Genomic DNA, 14,920 nt, shown 5'->3' with positions numbered 1-14,920 from the left:
TCCACTATCACATCTCCAACAGTCGACTCGGGCAGCTCTAGGAAGATTGTAACGTCCCTATCGGATACATTATTCCAGTTCTAATTCACATTGGAAGACATTTACCTTTTATAACTGACCAAATACGACAACTCAGTACTGCACACCACCTTTTATGCTGCTGGGTCCGCGTCTCGTTACATCAAGTATACGAATCTGCATTACATAGGGTTGTAAAATGTAAACTGTTGTGGCGTAACAAGACAGCCACGCCACTCGGAAGTAGCCGAAAGGCACGCGTTAAACTCACGCAGGCTAGAGATAGGTCTGAAACAGGATACGTAATGAATGCTATAAACAAAAGTACGTAGCTTTTGGAATACTTAACTTTAATCCATCCTTGTGGTATACATCGTTCTTGATGAGACATGCTTTATACGATAAGTATCAATTGCTATGGCGCCTTGCTAGGTCGTAGCCATGGACTTAGCTGAAGGCTATTCTATCTGCTCGGCCAAGAAGCGAGGCTCCGTCAGTGTAGTCGCTAGCAAAGTCGTCCGTACAACTGGGGCGAGTGCTAGTACGTCTCTCGAGACCTGCCATGTGGTGGCGCTCGGTCTGCGATCACTGACAGTGGCGACACGCGGGTCCGACATGTACTAATTGACCGCGGCCGATTTAAAGCTACCACCTAGCAAGTGTGGTGTCTGGCTGTGACACCACATAAACTTTCACGTCCCGAATCGTCTGAATTAATAAAATTTTCCGCCGGCCGCGGTGGCCGTGCGGTTCTGGCGCTGCAGTCCGGAACCACGGGACTGCTACGGTCGCAGGTTCGAATCCTGCCTCGGGCATGGGTGTGTGTGATGTCCTTAGGTTAGTTAGGTTTAAGTAGTTCTACGTTCTAGGGGACATAGTGCTCAGAGCCATTTGAACCATTTGAATAAAATTTTCCGGGTTGTTATGCCGTAGTCGAACAGGTTTCACTTTAAAACCCAACGTTTCGTCCGCATCTCCGGAGGATACTTTAAAAGGGGATCGTAGCTTCGTTGAATATCCGATTCACACCCTGGTTCGCTACTGACTGCAGCAAGATACCGCTTCAGTGAACTTCCGCGTAGTGGCGTGACGTAACACGTTTTGAATACGAGAACGCAAATGGTCGTTGTCGACAACTGTTGCCCGCTGTTACTGTCATCCCATTGTGGAGGACTGGTACACATCTTTTGCAGCACCGGGCTCCAGATTCCATTTAGTTTCACACCATTCTCCTTCCTTCTGTGAAATACTCCAGGAATTTTAACGGGAAGTAGGAGGACGTGAAACTGAATGAAATTTGGATTCCGGTGCTGAACAACGTGTGTACCAGTCTTTCACCATGGAACGACAGTAACAGCGGACGACGGCAGTCGACAACGGCCATTTGCGCTCGCGTGTTCAAAGCATGTGACGTCACGCCAGTGCATTGAAGCTCGCGGAATCGGAATTTTGCTGTAGTCAGCAGCGATCCCCCTTGAAAATGTTACCGGCCGCTGTGACCGAGTGGTTCTGGGCGCTTCAGTCCGGAACCACGGGGCTGCTACGGTCGCAGGTTCGAATCCTTCCTCGGGCTTGGATGTGTGTGATGTCCTTACGTCAGTTAGGTTTAAGTAGTTCTAAGTCTATGGGACTGATGACCTCAGATGTTATGTCCCATAGTGCTTAGAGCCTTGAAAGTGTCCTCTGCAGATGGGGACAAAACGTCGGGTTTTAAAGTGAAATCCCCTCCACCACGGCATAATAACCAGGAATATTTTATTGATTATTACATAAGATGTCCGGATACATTTGATCAAAAACTGCATGTGTTTCCAATGTGCCTGGTAAAAATTGGAGCCAGTAGACAAGTATTAACGTCACTTTTATGAAGTTTTACATTGATTTGCAGAGAACAGATGAAGGAAAGATTCTTCGCCATTGGTTTGTCCAGTTTTGCTTAAGCTTATCCTTAGGATGAGTAATATTCTGCGCTCGTTACCAGCAACCGCACGGAAAATGGGGACGACTGGGGAGTAGTAGTTTGTCAGGCATCACATGGCAAGCGCTTCGCTAGAGGGATGGGCGAGGGGCGGGGGTAGTCTCCGGTAGTCGAGTTGCCCTCCCTCTGCCACGCAATCCCTGAGCGATTATCGTTTCGCGGCGGACGCGCGCGCTCCCGATGAAATTACACGCCCAGCCCTGACGGCGGGAATGCAAGTAATTGCTTTAGAAGCGGTGCTCGCTTCGTTAGGCGCTGCTCGCAGAGATAGAAGTCACCCCGTGTAGCGATCAAGGGGGCCGGTATAGCACTGAAAGCGGCCGCTGTATTTTGACTTTAACCTGTGAGTACGTAGCATATTATGACTCCGGTTTTAAAGCTTAGTTAACATTTCATTTTTGATCCATAAATCGTCATGATGCCTTCTGGCTACTAAGAAGAAATAATCTGCAGCGAATCAACTTTCTCATAACACAACGCAATAATAATGGGATATTTAACATAAGTTAACACAGAACAAATTGCAGCTAAAATTTTCAGATGTTCTAATGCAACTTATCGGTCATGGTATACCTATACTTATAGGAAACATAGACTTACATGCAGTGCAGATGGCTATGCACATGCACACTCTCTAATACTTAACCAACTGAAAATGACTCCTCTAAAGGCCAATACGAAAGTCTTCGTCACAGCAAACTCATATCCATATTAATTATGACACTACAGTGCCTATGCTGTTCAGAATTACGACGCAATGTTCCTCCGGGCATTCGAATTCCGGTCATACACATCATATAGCTGACGGTTGTCCATATTCGCAACTGCGAATACATGTATCGTCTTACTTAGCTGAAAAGCTCATTTAAAATTATTAAATGGTGTTCATGTTGAAGGCAGTTGATGTGAACCCATGACTGAATATACGCGGTGTCCCAGTTATCTTGAGCACCCTAAATAAATGTTTGTCCACATGCAAATTACAAAATGTTTCATGCAAATGTTCCTTAGCCGTCAGGGGGATATCAATAAGCATGATTGCCTTCGTTGTAGCTTTGTTTTTTACAAAGATATGAGCAGCGGTATGATGGTTTTAATGGCATCCTGTATTTTTTATTCGGTAATTAATTTTTTCTCCTAAAGACCTATTCAAAAATATATCACAGTGTGCCATTCACTGAAACACAACGTTATTAATTACATAACACAACATTGACATTGAGCCCGGGACCACGGACTCGTCCACTTGCGGGAGTTCTCAGAAACCAAATGAAAATCAAGTAAAAACGTAACACAAAATTGACTTTGACTCCCAGGCGTAGAACATTCAAAGGTGCACTCGTTGAATGAAAGAATTATTTACTGCTTCCATTGTTCCCCGCTGAAGAGAATTACATGCAAGCACGATACGTTCCTGCATGTCCTGTGGAGTTGTTGGAATATCGCGATAGACAACGTCTTCAACGCATCCCCAAAGGAAAAAGTCCAGAAAATATAAATCAGGAGACCTATGAGGCCAAGTAACTGTTCCTCCTCGACCAATTCATCTGGCGGGATACCTTCGCTTCAGAACACGACGTGCACGCAAGGCCTTATGTGCTGGACGTCCATTGTGTTGATACCTCATAAGCTTTGTGGTTCTTAGCGGCGCTTCATCCAGAAGAGGAGGAAGAATTCGTCTGAGGAAGTAGGTATACGCTGTGCCGTTAGGCTACCAGTGATGAAATAAGGGCCAATAATTGTAGTACCAAGCATCCCACACCAGACATTAACTCTCCATTGATGCTGATGTTCCACCTGTCTAAGACATCGTGGGTTGTCGCTGGACCAATAATGCATGTTCCTTGTAATTACCTGTTTGAGAGGAAACATTTATCGGTAAATTGAACATTGGAGAAGAAGTTCGGGTGGGCGAGGATTTGCTGCTGTGCCCACTGGCAGAACGGTACAAGATTTTGGAAATCATTCCCATGCAATTCTTGATGTAGGTGTACGTTGTAAGGATGGAAGTGATGATGCGTAAGAATACGATGCACACTGGCTTCAGGAATGTCAGACTCGTGTTGAAGCTGTCGTGAGCTCACATGTGGATTCATCGCAACTGAATTGAGGACAGTATCTTCGGCAGCTTCGTCTGTGCGAGGGCTACGACTACTGCGTTGTCGCGGATTGAAACTTCCAGTTTCGTGAAGCGTCACAAAAAAAGAGAAAACATCAGTCGGCAAGGTGGATCCTTGTCAAGATATCGCTCTCTGTACAGTTCCGCTGCTTGCATAGCATTTCGCCTACTTTCAACAACAACAACAACAGCAGCAACAATAAAAGAAACGTTATGTCGATGAAGTTTGTAGGAAGGATGGCCTTTACTGTATGCCTACTCTACACAACAGTATTTAAAAGAACTAAACTACACGACCAAATTTACCCGTACATAAGAAATCAGTATTGCAATTACTGTTCTGCTAACTTACATTCCCCACAGATGAGTAGCATTTCACCTTCTCTTCGTTGGTGTACATCCTACTCACACAACTCTTGAACTGACAATGGTTGACGGAATGACGGGTGTGCATTCTACTTGTGTTTACATTTTTCCTCTGTCAAATGTCAGCCCGTGGATATGTTAAATTACCCCGAGTACCTGCACTAAGTGGTGGGAGCGTCAACGTCGATGTTGTGTTATGTAATTAATAACGTTGTGTTTCAGTGAATGGTACACTGTGATACATTTTGAATAGGTCTTTAAGAGAGGAAACTACAGGGCGCCATTTAAAAAAAAGTTATACCGCTGTTCATATCTTTGTAAAAAAACAAAGGTGCAACGAAGGCAATCATGCTCATTGATGTTCCCCTTCGGGCTAAAGAACATGTTTGTAATTAGCATCTGGACAGGTGGTCAGTGTAAATTGGACATCCTGTATTGCACTCAAACACGTTTTTTCATGAGCACCGTTTAAATGAACACGTCTGCGGATTTTCACAAATCTCAAAGAATCGAAAAGCAACGACGTAGGAGACACAGCAAGGTGAAGGTTGCTGCTTTCTTCAGGAAGTGGATACAGACGCTCATAAAGGATACATACAGATGTCGTTCAACATAGCACGTTTCTTTACAACGAATTCTTTTAAAAAGGCAGAAAAATATTCTCATATCTGTGAAAACGCCAGTAATGTTATTTAGTGAACAAAAGAATACTCAAGTAAGTGACTTGTGCGCTCGTGTGACCGAAGAGTAATTACACTCCTGGAAATTGAAATAAGAACACCGTGAATTCATTGTCCCAGGAAGGGGAAACTTTATAGACACATTCCTGGGGTCAGATACATCACATGATCACACTGACAGAACCACAGGCACATAGACACAGGCAACAGAGCATTCACAATGTCGGCACTAGTACAGTGTATATCCACCTTTCGCAGCAATGCAGGCTGCTATTCTCCCATGGAGACGATCGTAGAGATGCTGGATGTAGTCCTGTGCAACGACTTGCCATGCCATTTCCACCTGGCGCCTCAGTTGGACCAGCGTTCGTGCTGGACGTGCAGACCGCGTGAGACGACGCTTCATCCAGTCCCAAACATTCTCAATGGGGGACAGATCCGGAGATCTTGCTGGCCAGGGTAGTTGACTTACACCTTCTAGAGCACGTTGGGTGGCACAGGATACATGCGGACGTGCATTGTCCTGTTGGAACAGCAAGTTCCCTTGCCGGTCTAGGAATGGTAGAACGATGGGTTCGATGACGGTTTGGATGTACCGTGCACTATTCAGTGTCCCCTCGACGATCACCAGTGGTGTACGGCCAGTGTAGGAGATCGCTCCCCACACCATGATGCCGGGTGTTGGCCCTGTGTGCCTCGGTCGTATGCAGTCCTGATTGTGGCGCTCACCTGCACGGCGCCAAACACGCATACGGCCATCATTGGCACCAAGGCAGAAGCGACTCTCATCGCTGAAGACGACACGTCTCCATTCGTCCCTCCATTCACGCCTGTCGCGACACCACTGGAGGCGGGCTGCACGATGTTGGGGCGTGAGCGGAAGACGGCCTAACGGTGTGCGGGACCGTAGCCCAGCTTCATGGAGACGGTTGCGAATGGTCCTCGCCGATACCCCAGGAGCAACAGTGTCCCTAATTTGCTGGGAAGTGGCGGTGCGGTCCCCTACGGCACTGCGTAGGATCCTACGGTCTTGGCGTGCATCCGTGCGTCGCTGCGGTCCGGTCCCAGGTCGACGGGCACGTGCACCTTCCGCCGACCACTGGCGACAACATCGATGTACTGTGGAGACCTCACGCCCCACGTGTTGAGCAATTCGGCGGTACGTCCACCCGGCCTCCCGCATGCCCACTATACGCCCTCGCTCAAAGTCCGTCAACTGCACGTGCGGTTCACGTCCACGCTGTCGCGGCATGCTACCAGTGTTAAAGACTGCGATGGAGCTCCGTATGCCACGGCAAACTGGCTGACACTGACGGCGGCGGTGCACAAATGCTGCGCAGCTAGCGCCATTCGACGGCCAACACCGCGGTTCCTGGTGTGTCCGCTGTGCCGTGCGTGTGATCATTGCTTGTACAGCCCTCTCGCAGTGTCCGGAGCAAGTATGGTGGGTCTGACACACCGGTGTCAATGTGTTCTTTTTTCCATTTCCAGGAGTGTATATTCCGTGTTGTCATCAGGACTCGAATTCTAACACAGAACTAGCCTAGCATCAGCCACACGAAATACAACTGAAAAGTGCCTCGCCTACCTACACCTGAAAAACCACTTAAGTTCAGTAGCTCAGGTACTGGACTACATCTGTGTAGCTTCAATGTGGCCGTCTCACAACCGCAAGGCAAATATATAATTCGCAAATCTCACAATCCCGGCAGCAAGCAAAGAGAGCTGTTCACGGCAGCTGGCGAGAGACGAGAAATTATCTCTGCCAGGCAGTCCACGATGCCCTAGCAAACTCAAACTTCAGCGCTAAGAAAATGGCCGGCTATACGTTGCTTGGGTCATACATGCTCTTAGTTAGTCCGTTGTCAGTAGCTCAGGTAGTGCACTACATCTGTTGATTGTGTAAATAATTCGTCCGTATTCGGTAAACAGAAAAGAAAATCTGGGATCTGTTAGATGACGTCCAATTTGTCTTTACGAAAGATATAGGAATGAGAGACTATCATTTGACGCTACGCCTATTATTGGTATCGATGCTTAAGAAAGATTTATCAGCCGCGCCGAGTAGCCGTGCGGTGTAGAGCGCCTTGTCGTGGTTCACGAGATTCCTCCCCCAGTCGGAGGTTCGAGTCCTCCCTCGGGCATGGTCGTGTGTTTTGTCCTTAGCGTAAGTTAGTTTAAGTTAGATTAAGTAGTGCGTAACCTTAGGAACAGATGGCCTCAGCAGTTTGGTCCCTTAGAACTTACCACAAATTTCCAGTTTTTTTCCAAGAAAGATTTATCGACCGACAAAATGCCTTAGGCAGTGAGCTCGAATATTCTGAGGATAAAGCGATGAAATACGTAACAGTTACTGCTGTTACCAAGTGAAACAGACCGTCACACCACACGAAAGAGCATTAAACTGCAGAAATGCCTAAAACTCGCAAAACTCCGTCTTAAAAAACCGCAGCATATACATACCCATCACAGCAGCAGGAGTGAGATAGATCGCTCTATCAAAACAATCCTTTTTTTATTTGAACGAATTGTTAGTTGCAAAATCTCTCCTTTTTCTATTCTTACAAACCATTAATTACAAAATCGTTAATTTTTTTCACCCTGTTAGATGATTCGGGAAAGCCTGCAACTGTGTCATTCATGATTTAAATAATGAATGTAGAGAGGCCGAAAGTCACGCATGCAAACATCACCAAATGTATCAACGTGAACAAATGCACTTCCAAAGGAGAATAAATTCTCGAAATCCATTGTGATAACCATAAAAAAAATAAATAACTGTTGCAGTTTAAATTATGTAAATCATACAAAATGGTTAACGCATTCATCAGTGAACGAGGGAGCTATGGGTAGTATCTTTGACTACTAAACGAAACTATCATCGTCCCGTGTTTGAAGACGGTCTCCGTTTAAAGTATGAATATAAATCATCAGGGACGAAGACATCGAGTATAATGATTCATCCTCTTCTTGCAATCGGCATTCTTAAAAAGGACGAGGAGTCGACACAGGTTAAGAGTGACTAAGGATAGGAAACTACCTTCGAAAGGAGGTAGAATCACCATTGACCAACTACATGACGAAGCCTAATCAGTGACAAACACAGCGCTCAAGTTGCATGATGTGTAGGTGCTTGAAATTTTGCCTCTAACTCAAAAACAGTCATAATGATAGCGCCGTTGGCAATAGATTCCAGACTCCTTAAAACGCGTCAGTCTGTATTCAGACTCACGATCATGTGCTGTCGCCAGCACTTCTGTCCGTAAAGAGGCTGTGAGAAGATGGATAGTAGGCACTGAGCAAGCGAACCTATCTGGAGAGAGGCCAAAGACAAACTCGCAAGAACTGGGCCGCCAACGCCCTCTCGACCACCAGGCAGGACAGCCCAGTCCAGGGAGTCAAAGAGTCATCAGTGACACCAGTGGGAGTCACGGCCACAGTTAGCTCAGCCTCTATTTCACAGTCAGGCAGCACATAACGACCAGAGCAGTGTGCTTAGCGGGCTTATACTTCACCGGCAGTGAGACTCACGTGGACTATTACGGAAAGTTTCTGCCACAACACCTTGGCAATCTTAAGTAACCTCTTGTTCTTCTGAACAAAGAGCCCTGACAATTTTTGCAGTTGTATATAGAAAGAGGATACACGCCACCAAACAATATCCTCTTCTTGCTTTTCATGGTACAAGCCTACAATGACAATGAGACGACACAAAAATTTATTCTCCTTTGTACTAAGCACACTTAATCCACTGTTAAGATAGGTCTAATAAATCGATAAATCCCGATGTATAAACAAAAGAGTGGAATTATCCGTGGGAGTGGGTGATGATTGTGGAGGATGTCACCTAACTTCTCTCAGGTCTAAAGTCCACGTTCTGAAGTGCATGCAGAATTCACTGTGGTTGTTATTGTTGCCGAAAGCCTCGGCCTATCTTCAGCGCACGAGGTGGCTGACTGGACACACGCTGGGGGTTAGTACCGGCCACACGCGTCCACTGCGCGGTCATCCGCTGTCACATTCACCCCGGCAGAGGCCGCCGTGCGTCTTTGACAGAATTGCCACGCTAGGGGTTCAAATTTCAAATGGCTCTGAGCACTATGGGACTTAACAAAAATGGTTCAAATGGCTCTGAGCACTATGGGACTCAACTGCTGTGGTCATAAGTCCCCTAGAACTTAGAACTACTTAAACCTAACGAACCTAAGGACATCACACACATCCATGCCCGAGGCAGGATTCGAACCTGCGACCTTAGCGGTCGTGCGGTTCCAGACTGTAGCGCCTTTAACCGCTCGGCCACTCCGGCCGGTCGGGACTTAACATCTGAAGTCATCAGTCCCCTAGAACTTAGAACTACTTAGACCTAACTAACCTGAGGACATCACACACATCCATGCCCGAGGCAGGATTCGAGCCTGCAACCGTAGCAGCAACGTGGTAACGGACTGAAGCGCCCAGAACCACTCGGCCACAGCGGCCGGCGCCCCGATAGGGGAAAGAATCCACTTGCTCACTGAACTCACTCTTTACTCGCTAGCTATCGTTCTCCAAACGAGAGACCACCCACACAAATTGTGTCCTATGCGATAACACAGCACGACGCGCCAGCAACGCCTTGAGCGTAAGCAATGAGAACAAAAAGTTACGGGAAGTTTATGGTGTGACGCCTTTTGATATTTCTTTGGGAACGGCGATGTACCATAGGGCAGTACGCTCCAATTCCGTTACGTTACATTACAATAATACTTCTTCCATGGATAATGAGTACATTTCGTAATGATGTGGAACGTGCCAGTTTAACAATAGGTTTCTCCACACGATGGGTTACTTTTTTTTACAATTACTACTTCAGATTTAAAAATTCATTTATTGACTAGAGGGTGTTGACATTCAGAAATTCCTTTAGTTTGTTTTTAAATTCTGGTTGCCTATCTGACAGACGTTTAATGCTATTTGATGAATGACCAAAAATTTTCGTGGCAGCAAAATTCACCCCTTTCTATGCCAAAGTTAGATATAACCCAGAATAGTGAAGATCATCCCTTTTTCCAGTTTTGTCACTATGCAGTTTGAATTCAAATGGATTATTAATAACAAATTTCATAAGCGAATATGTGTATTGCGACGGTAGTGTGAGTATCTCGAGTTTCTTAAGTAAATGTCTGCAACGTGATCTTGGGTGAGCTCCAGCTATTGTTCTGTTCTGATTATACGCTTTTTTGCAATGAATACGTTTTCTCTTAATGGTGAATGACCTAAAAATATAATGCCACATGAAAACAATGAATAAAAACATTCATACTAGACTAATTTACTGGTATTTTCATCAAAAAAATTTGCAATAAACCTAAAAGCATAAGTAGCTGAACGTAAATGTTTTATCAGATCATGAATGTGTTTCTTCCAATTCAATTTCTCATCACTGCACACAAAAAGAAATTTTTAATATTCTGTCTTAGTAACAGACTTCTGTTTGAAGTCTATATTTTTCAATGGTGTTATGCCATTTACTGTACAAAACTGCGTATACAGTGTTTTTAGTTAAAAAAAATTCTGAAAGACATTATTTACAGTTTCATCAGTTAATTCTTCATTTATACATGTATCATCAGCAAAGAGAACTGTCTTTGCATCTTCGCGTATATAGAGTGGGAAGTCACTAATACATATTAAGACGAACAAGGGACCCAAGACTGAACACTGTGCACACCATTCTTCATACAGTGACTGTGCTGATTTTTGCAAACGACCTGTACTGTTAATTTCTACCTTGTGCATTCATCCAGTTAAATATGAATTGAACCTTCTGTGCACTATCCCACACATACCACAATACTTGCTGGAAAGATAAGTTCGGATAGGTCGGCGTTTGGAATCTCCCAAAAATAATCTTCACTGAGCCCTCTACAAGAAAACTTCTAGGAGTTTTGAGACTGGCCAACAAAAAGTACACTGTCTCAGGTTGACCAAAATGGTAGTTCTTACGGGGAGCCTTAATGAACACTTCCTCACTGGGAGCCATAGACACACATCTTCGCCAGGAGCTAAGGAAAACTCTTCTTAGTCAGGAGCCGTAGTAGATGAAGTCGATCGTCGAGCGGCACAGAGAAATAGGCAGTTGACGAGCAGACGGACCGCGCCATGCTCCATCGCACCCCTCCTGCAACCTCACCACGCCTCACCTCTCGGAACTGGTGTAAATGTCGCAGCAACGACGTAAGAAATTTCGTACGGGCGATAGGCGTGTTGGGTCAGATTGATCAATGAGTCACTCTGTTCAAATGGCTCTGAGCACTATGGGACTTAACATCTATGGTCATCAGTCCCCTAGAACTTAGAACTACTTAAACCTAACTAACCTAAGGACATCACACAACACCCAGTCATCACGAGGCAGAGAAAATCCCTGACGCCGCCGGGAATCGAACCCGGGAACCCGGGTGTGGGAAGCCAGAACGCTACCGCACGACCTGAGTCACTCTGTGACCTTTAGTTCATGATTTTACTGTTTGGTGCTCTATTCCTTTTTACTTACTAACCTTCCTTTGCAATCATCACCAACGCTTCCATTCGGTGATTAGCAGTCAGTGTTATTAATATATATTAAGAGGAATGAGGGACCCTAGACTGAACCCTGTGGCACACCATTCTGCATACAGTGACTGTGCTGATTTTTGCGGACGATCTGTACTGTTAATTTCAACCTTGTGCATTCATCCATTGACCACGATTTCCTGTTCATTCGACCTGTTTTATGAGATCTTTTCCAGTTCTTTCCGTTTGAAAATCCACAATTATCACACTGTTCAGCCAAAACATTATGATCGCCCACGTAATAGCTTGTTTGTCCTTCTTTGTGCCAATGATTCTGCGTATCAGACATCCGACAGTTCGTTGGTAGATTTGTGGAGGCATATGACATTAGATTTCTACGCATAGGTTATGTAATTCGCGTAAATAACTGGACGCTCATCTGCGTACACGGTGATGGCGATCGATAGCTAACCACGGGGGTTCCGCAGGATGTACCTCATGTGAGGGTTCGGTCGTCGAGACATGAACGTGAGTTTACTATAACGGTCCTCAAACCACTGCAGCACGGCCCTGCTGACATGTTGAATCGCAGCCGGGGAAGACATCAAGCAAGAAGGGATGCAAGTGGTTTGCAGCTGTCAGCGTGTCTCTTATTACTACCACAGGTCCCAAGCAAGCGCAGGAGAATCTCTCCCATGGCATAATACTGCTCTCACTACCCTGCCGCGTCCGTGGCGCGCTGCACGTTTCGAGCAGCCCTTCACCACGATGAGGACGTTTTTGGAGACGAACATCGACCTAGGGTAGTAAAAATATGATTCACCCGACGAGCCTAGCCGTTTCAATTGGTCGACAGTTGAGCCCCGATAGTTTCGTGCGCATTGCAGTCGTAATTGACAATGTCATTGGTTCGTCGTGTGTACCGAAGGGGTGGTCTTCCGCGAAGCTCCATGTTCAACAAAGTACGATGAACGGTGTGCTCCAAAACACTTGTGGGTGTACCAGCATTGGGCTATTTCAGCAGAGATGCCTACTTTACAGGGCAGGCGAACCTCTGAACCACACAATCGTTGAAGAGTAGTGGGTGACCATCCATTTAGCACCTAGTGGTAGTTTCACTTTCCTAACTTTTTTTTGTATTTGTGGAGATCCACAGATTCCAGATGCTTAATAACATGATCCGTAGTAGGCTGTAATGTGATGATTATCTAATCATGCGATTAGCTAATTTTGACTGAGCGTGATTGTGAAGCACATTTGTAAGATCAGTTTTTCATGCCGTTTTCAAATCTATCTTACTTACAAGCAAAAATTTGTCTTCTACCTCTTTCCGTATATGATCACGACAGTATCACGTGAACATTTGACCAGATTCGCCGTTTTCAAGATAGTACGCGGTGTTCAAAAAGTCTCTGCACAGTGCCGTATGATGTTATCCATGCGTGCCGTATGATTGTTCGCCTGCCTGGGTTACTTCAAGTGGACTCTCCCAACATTCCACTGTTTCGTTTATCTCAGCCAGCGTCAGTTTCGTTATGTGTTGACGTGAACGTTTAAGTTTAGTTCCTTTGTTCGTTTGTTTAGTTGTTGTGTTTTTAGTCGAACAAGTGTTCAAAGCTGGAGGTAAATACACAGTTTCAGTTCGTCAAACATTTAATTCTATTTTCTAGGAGACTAACACTCCCACATCGTGATACTACGCGAGATTTGATTAACAATTTTCGAAGTACGGGTTCTGTGAGAGATGCACCAAGAAGTGGTCGTCCTGGCGTTTTGTCTGAGGATAAACTATTCGATATATCCCATAAAATGTCCACGAGTCCGAACAAGTCAATAAGAAAGCTCGCCCAGGAAATCGATGTTAGTGTCGGAACGGCCCCCACAGCTCTAATGAAAAAATTATACCTTTTCCCACACAAAGTGACAGTCGTGCAGGAACTGAAAAATTCACAGCTTTATCAAAATGCACATTTCCTCCCTTGTCTACATGCTATTCATGTTGTTCTGTGTCGGTAATATACATAAATTAGCAGCCATTCATGGACTTCATGTTCCTAAACAACGATGGATCTTTTATGGATGGCAATACGACACGTCACCTGTCGAATATTCTGAACAATTCCAGAGAATGATTTCACCACCCAGATTGCTCCACATGAATTTCACTGCAAATTTATGGGACATAATCGAGAGATGAGTTCGTGGAGAAAATCTTACAACGGCAATATTTTCGCAGTTATGATCAGCTATTGAGGCAGCATGACTCAGTATACCTGCAGGGGCTTCCCACGAATTGTTGCGCCTTTCCCACATCGGGTAGCTGCGCTATGCCGGAAACGGAGATCCGACACGACAGTAGATGGTGTTCCTTGTCTTTGTCACCTCAGTGTGGGGTACCATTGTGTGAAGAGTTGGTCGGGACAGGAGAGGAAGAAGAGCTCGCAGACTGCATGGATCTAGTCGGAAGAACGAGTATCTAAAATATTGTTACACGTAACTGATCCACTGTTTCACTTTACCCCGACGCTTCCGACACCAGAACGGAGACGGGCTTCGCTCGCCTGCCAAGTAAACTGAGCCACAGACGCGTCGAGGTCTCAGCAGTGAAGGGCTGGGCGTGGTTTTGGGGGGGGGGGGGGGAGGGGAGGGTTGGAAGGACGGCTGCGCTTAACCCGGGACCCGGTCAGGCGACCGCAGTGTTTACTGCTCGCCCCTCCCTGGGGAGTCCCAGTAGTCGCGCCCTCATCAGCCCTTCCGCCTAATCACGCCAGGGCTGGAAAGGGCCGCAGGAGCCATTACTGGCAGCCCGCTGGGCCGCAGTTAACCGTGACTTACTGCCGCCAGGGAGGGCCCCGCCTCGGACCTCAGAAGAAGCACCGCGACCTGGGGAGTCGGCGGCTGCTGTCAACTGCAGATTAACACGCCACGCCTCATCTGGTAACTTCTTATGCTGCACGGACGCTCTCACACCACAGTGATGAGTTTGTTGCTTGTGGGTTTCACAGTGTCACAAGAAGCTGAATACCGACCCTCAATGAGTAGGAGAGGCCAGGACAAATTAACGTGGGTTTCTTTTCGGACTTTTTAGATTTCTTAATTGTTAGATCTATCGTGTTTGAAATTGTTCAATGGTTATTGCAGTACGAGGAACGTACAGTAAGTGACGTAACATCTGTTATTTCTGATAGCAGGTTGGTTTTATTCAGGGTTCCAGTACACTAT

The sequence above is a fragment of the Schistocerca piceifrons genome, chromosome 9 (assembly GCF_021461385.2).
Source record: "Schistocerca piceifrons isolate TAMUIC-IGC-003096 chromosome 9, iqSchPice1.1, whole genome shotgun sequence".
NCBI classification, from domain to species: domain Eukaryota; kingdom Metazoa; phylum Arthropoda; class Insecta; order Orthoptera; family Acrididae; genus Schistocerca; species Schistocerca piceifrons.
This window is presented reverse-complemented; position numbering follows the sequence as displayed.